The sequence below is a fragment of the Arachis hypogaea genome, chromosome 18 (genome assembly GCF_003086295.3).
Source record: "Arachis hypogaea cultivar Tifrunner chromosome 18, arahy.Tifrunner.gnm2.J5K5, whole genome shotgun sequence".
NCBI classification, from domain to species: domain Eukaryota; kingdom Viridiplantae; phylum Streptophyta; class Magnoliopsida; order Fabales; family Fabaceae; genus Arachis; species Arachis hypogaea.
In genome coordinates this window covers 90484944-90496791 of record NC_092053.1, presented here as the reverse complement: position 1 = coordinate 90496791, position 11848 = coordinate 90484944, and the positions used below count along the sequence as shown (strand labels likewise).

Genomic DNA, 11848 nt, shown 5'->3' with positions numbered 1-11848 from the left:
GACTCTGCTATGAGAGAAGCTTTTTATGCTTCCTCTCCATGGATGCAGAGAGAGATCCTTGAGTTGTAAACACAAGGTTGTCCTTATTTAATTGAAGGATCAATTCTCCTCTGTCCACATCAATCACAGCTCTTGCTGTGGCTAGGAAATGTCTTCCTAGGATGATGGATTCATCCTCTTCCTTCCCAGTATCCAGGACTATGAAATCAGCAGGGATGTAAAGGCCTTCAACCTTTACTAACACGTCCTCTACTTGTCTATAAGCCTATTTTCTTGAATTGTCTGCCATCTCTAATGAGATTTTAGCAGCTTGCACCCCATAGATTGCCAGTTTCTCTATTACAGAGAGGGGCATGAGGTTTATCCCTGAACTAAGGTCACACAGAGCCTTAAAGATCATGGTGCCTATGGTACAAGGTATTATGAACTTTCCAGGATCCTGTCTCTTCTGAGGCAATGTCAGTTGATCCAGATCACTTAGTTCATTGGTGAACAAGGGAGGTTCATCTTCCTAAGTTTTAATACCAAATAATTTGGCATTCAGCTTTATGATTGCACCAAGAAACTTGGCAGTTTGCTCTTCAGTAACATCCTCATTCTCTTCAGAAGAGGAATACTCATCAGAGCTCATGAATGGCATAAGGAGGTTCAATGGAATCTCTATGGTCTCTAGATGAGTCTCAGATTCTTTTGGTTTCTCAGAGGGAAACTCCTTATTGATCACTGGACGTCCCAGGAGGTCTTCCTCCTTGGGATTCACGTCCTCCTCTCCCTCATTGGGTTCGGCCATTTTGGTTATGTCAATGGCCTTGCACTCTCCTTTTGGATTTTCTTCTGTATTGCTTGGGAGAGTGTTAGGAGGGATTTCAGTGATCCTTTTACTCAGCTGGCCCACTTGTGCTTCCAAATTTCCAATGGAAGACCTTGTTTCATTCATGAAACTTACAGTGGCCTTAGATAGATCAGAGACTAAGTTCGCTAAATTAGAAGTATTTTGTTCAGAGTTCTCTGTCTGTTGCTAAGTGGATGATGGAAAAGGTTTATTATTGTTAAACCTATTTCTTCCACCATTATTAAAGCCTTGTTGAGGCCTTTGATCCTTACATGAGAGATTTGGATGATTTCTCCATGATGGATTATAGGTGTTTCCATAAGGTTCACCTAAGTAATTCACCTCTGCTATTGCAGGATTTTCAGGATCATAAGCTTCTTCTTCATAAGAAGCCTCTTGAGTACTGTTGGATGCAGCTTGCACTCCATTCAGACTCTGAGAAATCATATTGACTTGCTGAGTCAATATTTTGTTCTGAGCCAATATGGCATTCAGAGTATCAACTTCAAGAACTCCCTTCTTCATAGGCGTCCCATTATTCACAGGATTCCTTTGAGAAGTGTACATGAACTGGTTATTAGCAACCATGTCAATGAGTTCTTGAGCTTCTGCAGGCGTTTTCTTTAGGTGAATGGATCCACCTGCAGAAGTATCCAATGACGTCTTTGATAGTTCAGATAAACCATCATAGAATATATCCAGGATGGTCCATTCTGAAAGCATGTCAGAAGGACACTTTTTGGTCAACTGTTTGTATCTTTCCCAAGCTTCATAGAGGGATTCACCTTCTTTCTGTCTGAAGGTTTGAACATCCACTCTAAGCTTGCTCAGCTTTTGAGGAGGAAAGAACTTGGCTAAGAAAGCCGTGACCAGCTTATCCCAAGAGTTCAGGCTGTCTTTGGGTTGAGAGTCCAACCACACTCTAGCTCTGTCTCTTACAGCAAAAGGGAAAAGCATGAGCCTGTAGACTTCAAGATTTACTCCATTAGTCTTAACAGTATCACAGATTTGCAAGAATTCAGTTAAGAACTGAAAAGGATCTTCAGATGGAAGTCCATGAAACTTGCAGTTCTGCTGCATCAGAGAAACTAGCTGAGGTTTCAGCTCAAAATTGTTTGCTCCAATGGTAGGAATGGAGATGCTTCTTCCATGTAAATTGGAATTAGGTGCAGTAAAGTCACCAAGCATTCTCCTTGCATTATTGTTGTTGGGTTCGGCTGCCATCTCCTTTACTTGTTCGAAGTTTTCAATAAGGTTGTCTCTGGATTGTTGTAATTTAGCTTCTCTTAGTTTCCTCTTCAGAGTCCTTTCAGGTTCTGGATCAGCTTCAACAAGAATGCCTTTTTCTTTGTCCCTGCTCATAAGAAAGATAAGAGAAAGAGAAAAGAAGAGGAATCCTCTATGTCACAGTAAAGAGGTTCCGGTGTGAGTTAGAAAAGAAGAAGAAGAAGAAATTCGAACACAGATGGAAGAGGGGGTTCGAAATTGGGTGAGATGAAGTGTTAGTAGATGAATAAATAAATAGAGGGAGATGAGAGAGAATGGGAATTTTCGAAAATAATTTTTGAAAAAGAGTTAGTGATTTTCGAAAATAGTTTTTGAAAAAGGTTAGTAGTTTTTTCGAAAATTCAAAATAAAAATAAAATAATTAGTCTAATTAAAAAGAAATTTTGAAAAAGAGGGAAGATTTTTTCGAAAATTAGAGAGAGAGAGTTAGTTAGGTAGTTTTGAAAAAGGTAGGAAACAAACAAAAAGTTAGTTAGTTAGTTGAAACAAATTTGAAAATCAATTTTGAAAAGATAAGAAGTTAGGAAGTTAGAAAAAATATTTTGAAAATCAAAAAAAAAGTTTTTTTTTTTTTGAAAAAGATAAGATAAGAAGATATTTTTGAAAAGATATGATTGAAATTAGTTTTGAAAAAGATTTGATTTTTAAAATCACAATTAATGACTTGATTCACAAGAAATCACAAGATATGATTCTCAAAGTTTGAATCTTTCTTAACAAGTAAGTAACAAACTTGAAATTTTTGAATCAAAACATTAATTGATGATGTTATTTTAGAAAATTATAAGATAAAATTAAGAAAAGGATTTTTGAAAAATATTTTTATAATTTCAAAAATAACTAAGAAAAATGAAAAAGATTTGATTTTTGAAAAAGATTTTGAAAAAGATGAGATTTTTAAATTTGAAAATTTGATTTGACTCATAAAAACAACTAGATTTTTAAAAATTTTTGAAAAAGTCAAATCTAATTTTCAAAATTTTAAGAGAGAAAAAAGGAAAGATATTTTTTTATTTTTGAATTTTTATGATGAGAGAGAAAAACAAGAAAAATGATGCAATGCATGAAAGTTATGGATCAAAACATGTGATGCATGCAAGAATGCTATGAATGTCAAGATGAACACCAAGAACACCTTGAAGATCGTGATGAACATCAAGAACATATTTTTGAAAAATTTTTAATGCAAAGAAAACATGCAAGGCACCAAACTTAGAATTCTTTAATGCTTAGACATAAAGAATTCAAGAATGCATATGAAAAACAAGAAAAGACACAAAACATGCAAATGCAAAGATCAAACAAGAAGACTTACCAAGAACAACTTGAAGATTATGAAGAACACTATGAATGCATGAATTTTTGAAAAATGCAAGATGAGTATGCAATTGACACTAAACTTATAACATGACTCAAGACTCAAACAAGAAACACAAAAATATTTTTTTGATTTTTATGATTTTATAATTTTTTTGTATTTTCTTTTAATTTTTTCGAAAATCATTTTGAAAAAGAAAAATAAGGATTCCAAAATTTTTAATATGAATTCCAGGAATCTTATGTTCTTTAGACTAAAGCTCCAATCAAAGGGTCAGGCATGGCTTAATAGCCAGCCAAGCTTTAGTATGTAACTCAGACATGACACGTCTAACATGCCCTACAGTCGTGGCTTTACAGCCAGCCAGGCTTTAACAAGCTTTATGAAACACTAGAATTCATTCTTAAAAATTATGAAGAAAATTATATTTTTGAAAATATTTTTTTTTTCGAAAACAAAGTAGGAATTTTTGAAAAATTTTTTTGAAAAAATTTTTGAAAACTTTTTGAAAAGAAAACGAAAAGAAAGTTACCCAATCTGAGCAACGAGATGAACCGTCAGTTGTCCAAACTCGAACAATCCCCGGCAACGGTGCCAAAAACATGGTGCGCAGAAATTGTGCTTACACTTTGATTATGTAAAATTCATTGCTCTTTCTTTCCCTGGTATTGGCGCCAAAAACATGATGCCAATACCATGGTTCACAACTTCGCACAACTAACCAGCAAGTGCATTGGGTCGTCCAAGTAATACCTTACGTGAGTAAGGGTCGAATCCCACGGAGATTGTTGGTATGAAGCAAGCTATGGTCACCTTGTCAATCTCAGTCAGGCGGATATAAAATAGTAATGGGGTTTTCGAAAATAATTAATAAAATAGGGATAGAAATAATTATGTAAATCATTGGTGAGAATTTCAGATAAGCGAATAGAGATGCTTTCGTTCCTCTGAACCTCTGCTTTCCTGCTATCTTCATCCAATCAGTCTTACTCCTTTCCATGGCTGGCTTTATGTGATGCATTACCATTGTCAATGGCTACTTTCGGTCTTCTCTCGGGAAAATGATCCAAATGCCCTGTCACGGCACGGCTAATCGTCTGGAGGCATCACCCTTGTCAATGGTTACATCATATCCTCTCAGTGAATATGGTCAACGCACCCTGTTACGGCACGGCTATTCATCTGTCGGTTCTCGATCATGCTGGAATAGGATTTACTATCCTTTTGCGTCTGTCACTACGCCCAGCAATCACGAGTTTGAAGCTCGTCATAGTCATTCAATCATTGAATCCTACTCGGAATACCACAGACAAGGTTTAGACTTTCCGGATTCTCTTGAATGCCGCCATCATTCTAGCTTACACCATGAAGATTCTGATTAAGAGATCTAAGAGATACTCATTCAATCTAATGTAGAACGGAAGTGGTTGTCAGGCACGCGTTCATAGGGAATGATGATGATTGTCACGTTCATCACATTCAGGTTGAAGAGCAAATGAATATCTTAGAAGCGAAATAAGATAAATTGAATAGAAAACAGTACTACTTTGTATTAATCTTTGAGGAACAGCAGAGCTCCACACCTTAATCTACGGAGTGTAGAAACTCTACCGTTGAAAATACATAAGTGAATAGAGGGTAAGCATGGCCGAATGGCCAGCCTCCCATGGAGGTCTAGAGATCTCAAAATGATCAAAAGATGTCTAATACAATAGTAGAAGGTCCTATTTATAATAAACTAGCTACTAGGGTTTACAGAAGTAAGTAATTAATGAATAAATCCACTTCCGGGGCCCACTTGGTGTGTGCTTGGACTGAGCTTGAGTGTTACACGTGTAGAGGTCATTCCTGGAGTTGAACGCCAGTTTTGGTGCCAGTTTGGGCGTTGAACTCCACTTTGCAGCTTGTTTCTGGCGCTGGACGCCAGAATTGGGCAGAGAGCTGACGTTGAACGCCAGTTTACGTCATTCAAACTTGGGCAAAGTATGGACTATTATATATTGCTGGAAAGCCCTGGATGTCTACTTTCCAATGCAATTCAAAGCGCGCCATTTCGAGTTCTGTGGCTCCAGAAAATCTACTTTGAGTGCAGGGAAGTCAGAATCCAACAGCATCAGCAGTCCTTCTTCAACCTCTGAATCTGATTTTTGCTCAAGTCCCTCAATTTCAGCCAGAAAATACCTGAAATCACAGAAAAACACACAAAATCATAGTAAAGTCCAGAAATGTGAATTTAACATAAAAACTAATGAAAACATCCCTAAAAGTAACTAGATCCTACTAAAAATATACTAAAAACAATGCGAAAAAACGTATAAATTATCCGCTCATCAAGAACCTTCGTGGTATAGGCTAGAATTATTGGTGGCCATTCTTGATATCCAGAAATTCTAAACCTTGTCTGTGGTATTCCGAGTTGGATTTGGGATGGGATGACTGTGACGAACTTCAAACTCGCGAGTGTTGAGCGTAGTGACAGACGCAAAAGGATCAATGGATCCTACTCCAACATGAGTGAGAACCGACAGATGATTAGCTGTGCGGTGACAGCGCATTTGGACCATTTTCACTGAGAGGACGGATGGTAGCCATTGACAACGGTGATCCCCCAACATACAGCTAGCCATGGAATGGAGTATGAATGATTGAAAGAAGGCAGCAGAAAAGCAGAGGTTCAAAAGGAACAAAGCATCTTCATATGCTTATTTGAAACTCCTGCCAATGAATTACATAAGTATTTCTATCTTATTTTCTGTATTAATTATATTTTAATTATCAAAACTCATAACCATTTGAATCCGCCTGACTGAGATCTACAAGATGACCATAGCTTGCTTCAAGCCAACAATCTCCGTGGGATCGACCCTTACTCACGTAAGGTATTACTTGGACGACCCAGTGCACTTGCTGGTCAGCTGCACGGAGATGTGTGAAAAGTGTGCGATCACGATTCCGTGTACCAGGAATCAAATTAATTCATCCACTTAACTTTTCTTCATAGTTAGAGGTTAACTAAGTGGTAGCAATAGACAATTGATGTCACAATTGATAAGGATAACTAGGATAGGACTTCTAATTCTCATACCTTGCCAAGAGCTCTATTAGCTATTAGTTTAATTCTTGCAATTTACTTTTCTTGTTCCTTATTTAAAACCCCAAAAAGATACAATCTCATAACCAATTATAAGTACACTTCCCTGCAATTCCTTGAGAGACGACCCGAGGTTTAAATACTTCGGTTTGTTTTTATTGGGTTTGCTTTAGTGACAAACAAATTTTTGTATGAAAAGATTCTTTGTTGGTTTAGAAACTATACTAGCAACGAGAATTTATTGTGAATTCTTTACTTGCAACGGCGCCATTTTAATGAACGGATTTTTGACGGTTTAGAATTCACAATAAATTCTCGTTGCTAGTATAGTCTCTAAACCAACAAAGAATCCTTTCATACAAAAATTTGGTTGTCACTGAAGCAAACCCAATAAAATAAACCGAAGTATTGAAACCTCGGGTCATCTCTCAAGGAATTGCAGGGAGGTATGTTACTATTGGTTATGGGATTGTATCTTTTTGGGTTTTGAATAAGGAACAAGGAAAGTAAATTGCAAGAATTAAACTAATAACTAGAAAAGCTCTTGGCAAGGTATGAGAATTAGAAGTCCGTTCCTAGTTATCCTTATCAATTGTGATGAGAATTTTCCATTGCTCCCACTTAGTTAACCTCTAACTATGAAGGAAAGTCAAGTGGATAAACCAATTTGATTCCTCAAGTCCTAGTCAACTCATATAGAAAGACTAGCTTTAGAGGGATCCAAATCAACTAGCTGGTGCACGAAATTGTGATCTCTGGTAATGGCTCCAAGAGCTTGGTGCTCTAATCTCAATTCATAATTTGTCACAACTTCGATACAACTAACCAGCAAGTGCACTGGGTCGTCTAAGTAATAAACCTTACGTGAGTAAGGGTCGATCCCACGGAGATTGTTGGTATGAAGCAAGCTATGGTCACCTTGTAAATCTCAGTCAGGCGGATAATAAAATAGTTATGGAGTTTTCGAATTTAAATAATAAAAGAGGGATAGAAATACTTATGTAATTCATTGGTGAGAGTTTCAGATAAGCGCATAGAGATGCTTTCGTTCCTCTGAATCTCTGCTTTCCCGCTGTCTTCATCCAATCAATCTTACTCCTTTCCATGGCTGGCTTTATGCAAGGGCATCACCGTTGTCAATGGTTACATCCCCTCCTCTTGTGAAAATGGTCCAAATGCTCTGTCACAGCACGGCTAATCATCTGAGGTTCCCGATCATGCTGGAATAGGATTCACCCTCCTTTTGCGTCTGTCACTACACCCAGCAATCGCGAGTTTGAAGCTCGTCACAGTCATTCAATCCCAGAATCCTACTCGGAATACCACAGATAAGGTTTAGACTTTCCGGATTCTCATGAATGCCACCATCAATCTAGCTTACACCACGAAGATTCTGATTAAGAGATCCAAGAGATAGTCATTCAATCGAAGGTAGAACGGAAGTGGTTGTCAGGCACGCGTTTATGGGGAATGATGATGATTGTCACGTTCATCACATTCATGTTGAAGTGCGAATGAATATCTTAGAAGCGGAATAAGTTGAATTGAATAGAAAAACAGTAGTACTTTGCATTAATCTTTGAGGAACAGCAGAGCTCCACACCTTAATCTATGGAGTGTAGAAACTCTACCGTATGAAAATACATAAGTGAATAGAGGGTAGGCATGGCCGAGTGGCCAGCCTCCCATGGAGGTCTAAAGATCTACAAATGATCCAAAGATGGTTCCAAAGATGATTAAAAGATGATCAAAAGATGATCAAAAGATGTTTAATACAATAGTAAAAAGTCCTATTTATAATAAACTAGCTACTAGAGTTTACAGAAGTAAGTAATTGATGCATAAATCCACTTCCGGGGCCCACTTGGTGTGTGCTTGGGCTGAGCTTGGATGTTACACATGCAGAGGCTCTTTCTGGATTTGAACGCCAGGTTGTAACGTATTTCTGGCGTTCACCTCTGGGTTGTGACTTGTTTCTGGCGTTTAACTCCAGACAGCAGCATAGAACTGGCGTTCAACGCCCTTTTACATCGTCTAAACGCGTTCAAAGTATGAACTATTATACATTTCTAGAAAGCCCTGGATGTCTAATTTTCAACGCAATTGGAAGCGTGCTATTTTGAGTTCTGTAGCTCCAGAAAATCCATTTTTAGTGCAGGGAGGTCAGAATCCAACAGCATCAGCAGTCCTTCTTCAACCTCTGAATCTGATTTTTGCTCAAGTCCCTCAATTTCAGCCAGAAAATACCTGAAATCACAGAAAAACACACAAACTCATAGTGAAGTCTAGAAATGTGAATTTAACATAAAAACTAATGAAAACATCCCTAAAAGTAACTAGATTCTACTAAAAACATACTAAAAACAATGCCAAAAAGCGTATAAATTATCCGCTCATCACAACACCAAACTTAAATTGTTGCTTGTCCCCAAGCAACTAAAAATCAAATAGGATAAAAAGAAGAGAATATACTATAAATCCCAAACTATCAATGAAACATAGCTTCAATCAGATGAGCGGGACTTGTAGCTTTTTGCCTCTTGAATAGTTTTGGCATCTCACTTTATCCATTGAAGTTCAGAATGATTGGCATCTATAGGAACTCAGAGTTCAGATAGTGTTATTGATTCTCCTAGTTCAGTATGTTGATTCTTGAACACAGCTACTTTATGAGTCTTGGCCGTGACCCTAAGCACTTTGTTTTCCGGTATTACCACTGGATACATAAATGCCACAGACACATAATTGGGTGAACCTTTTCAGATTGTGACTCAGCTTTGCTAATGTCCCCAATTAGAGGTGTCCAGGGTTCTTAAGCACACTCTTCTTTTGTTTTGGACCTTGACTTTAACCGCTCAGTCTCAAGTTTTCACTTGACACCTTCACGCCACAAGCACATGGTTAGGGACAGCTTGGTTTAGCCGCTTAGGCCAGGATTTTATTCCTTTGGGCCCTCCTATCCACTGATGCTCAAAGCCTTGGGATCCTTTTTATTGCCCTTGCCTTTTGGTTTTAAGGGTTACTGGCTTTTTGCTCTTGCCTCTTGGTTTTAAGAGCTTTTGGCTTTTTCTGCTTGCTTTTTCTTTTTCTTTTTTTTTTTATTATTTTTTCTCTATTTTTTTTTCTGCAAGCTTTGTTCTTTGCTGCTTTTTCTTGCTTCAAGAATCATTTTTATGATTTTTCAGATTATCAAATAACATGTCTCCTAGTCATCATTCTTTCAAGAGCCAACATATTTAACATTCATGAACAACAACTTCAAAAGACATATGCACTGTTCAAGCATTCATTCAGAAAACAAGAAGCATTGTCACCACATCAATATAATTAAACTAAGTTCAAGGATAAATTCGAAACTCATGTACTTCTTGTTCTTTTGAATTAAAACAGTTTTCATTTTAAGAGAGGTGTTGGATTCATAGGACATTCATAACTTTAAGACAAAGTTACTAAATAGTAATGATCATGTAATGAAGACACAAGCATAGATAAGCACTTAACATAGAAAACGAAAAACAGAAAGTGAGAACAAGGAATGAGTCCATCTTAGTGATGGTGGCATTTTCTTCTTGAGGAACCAATGATGTCCTTGAGCTCTTCTATGTCTCTTCCTTGTCTTTGTTGCTCCTCCCTCATTGCTTTTTGATCTTCTCTAATTTCATGAAGGATGATGGACTGCTCTTGATGTTCCACCCTTAGTTGTCCCATGTTGGAACTTAATTCTCCTAGGGAGGTGTTTATTTGCTCCCAATAGTTTTGTGGAGGAAAATGCATTTGAGGCATCTCCGGGATTTCTTGATGATGAGCTTCTCTATGCTCTCTTGATTGCTCCATCTTTTTCTTAGTGATGGGCTTGTCCTCTTCAATGAGGATATCTCCCTCTATGTCAATCCCAGCCGAATTGCATAGGTGGCAAATGAGGTGGGGAAAGGCTAACATTGCCATAGTAGAGGACTTGTTAGCCACCTTGTAGAGTTCTTGAGGTATAATCTCATGAACTTCCACCTCTTCTCCAATCATGATGCTATGGATCATGATGGCCCGGTCTATAGTAACTTCAGACCGGTTGCTAGTCGGAATGATTGAGCATTGAATGAACTCCAACCATCCTCTAGCTATAGGCTTAAGGTCCAGTCTTCTTAGTTGAACCGGTTTGCCTTTTGAGTCAATCTTCCATTGAGCTCCTTCTACACATATGTCCATGAGGACTTGGTCCAACCTTTGATCAAAGTTGACTCTCCTTGTGTAGGGGCGTGCGTTCTCTTCCATGTTTGGCAAGTTAAACGCCAACCTCACATTTTCCGGACTAAAATCTAAGTATTTCCCCCGAAACATGGTGAGATAATTCTTTGGGTTCGGGTTCTTACTTTGATCATGGTTCCTAGTGATCCATGCATTAGCATAGAACTCTTGAACCATTAGGATGCCGACTTGTTGGATGGGGTTTGTTAGAACTTCCCAACCTCTTCTTTGAATTTCATGTCGGATCTCCGGATACTCATTTCTCTTGAGTTTAAAAGGGACCTCGGGGATCACCTTCTTCTTGACCACAACATCATAGAAGTGGTCTTGATAAGTTTGGGAGATGAATCTTTCCATCTCCCATGACTCGGAGGTGGAAGCTTTTGTCTTTCCTTTTCCTTTTCTAGAGGATTCTCCGGTCTTAGGTGCCATCAATGGTAATGGAAACACAAAAAGCTTATGCTTTTACCACACCAAACTTAGAATATTGCTCGCCCTCGAGCAAGAGAAGAAAGAATAGATGAAGAAGAAGAAGAAAATATGGAGAGGAGGGGGGAGGTGTGTTTCGGCCAAGAAGAGAAAAGAGGGTTGTGTTGTGAAAAAATGAAGAAGAATGGAGGGTTATATATAGGGAAGGGAGGGGGGTAAGGTTTCAGCCATATAGGGTGGGTTTGGGTGGGAAATTGATTTTGAATTTTGAAGGTAGGTGGTGTTTATGAGATAGGTTTATGGGGAAGAGTGGATGGATGTGAGTGGTGAAGTGGTGATAAGGAAGAGAGATTGAGGTGATTGGTGAAGAGTTTTGGGGAAGAGTGTTTATGGGATTGTGTGAAAGAGGGGTGAGAAGAAGTGAGTGGAGGTAGGTGGGGATCCTGTGGGGTTCACAGGTCCTGAGGTGATCCTGTGGGGTCCACAGATCCTGAGGTGTTCAAGGGTTTACAACCTTGCACCAAATTAGGCATGCAAAATGCCCTTGCACACAACTCTGGGCGTTCAGCGCCAGATTGGTGCTTGTTCTGGGCGTTGAACGCCCATTTGTAGCCTATTTCTGGCGTTGAACGCCAGAACCATGCTTGTT

The 11848-nt window shown here is 38.4% G+C and overlaps 1 non-coding gene across 1 annotated transcript; it reads left to right on the top strand.

Moving 5' to 3' along the window:
• The first annotated feature begins 1549 nt into the window (after positions 1–1549).
• Positions 1550–1657, top strand: LOC112774055 (small nucleolar RNA R71). The gene has a single exon (XR_003188567.1). It is a non-coding gene; the product is annotated as a small nucleolar RNA R71 (small nucleolar RNA).
• Positions 1658–11848: the final 10191 nt, after the last annotated feature.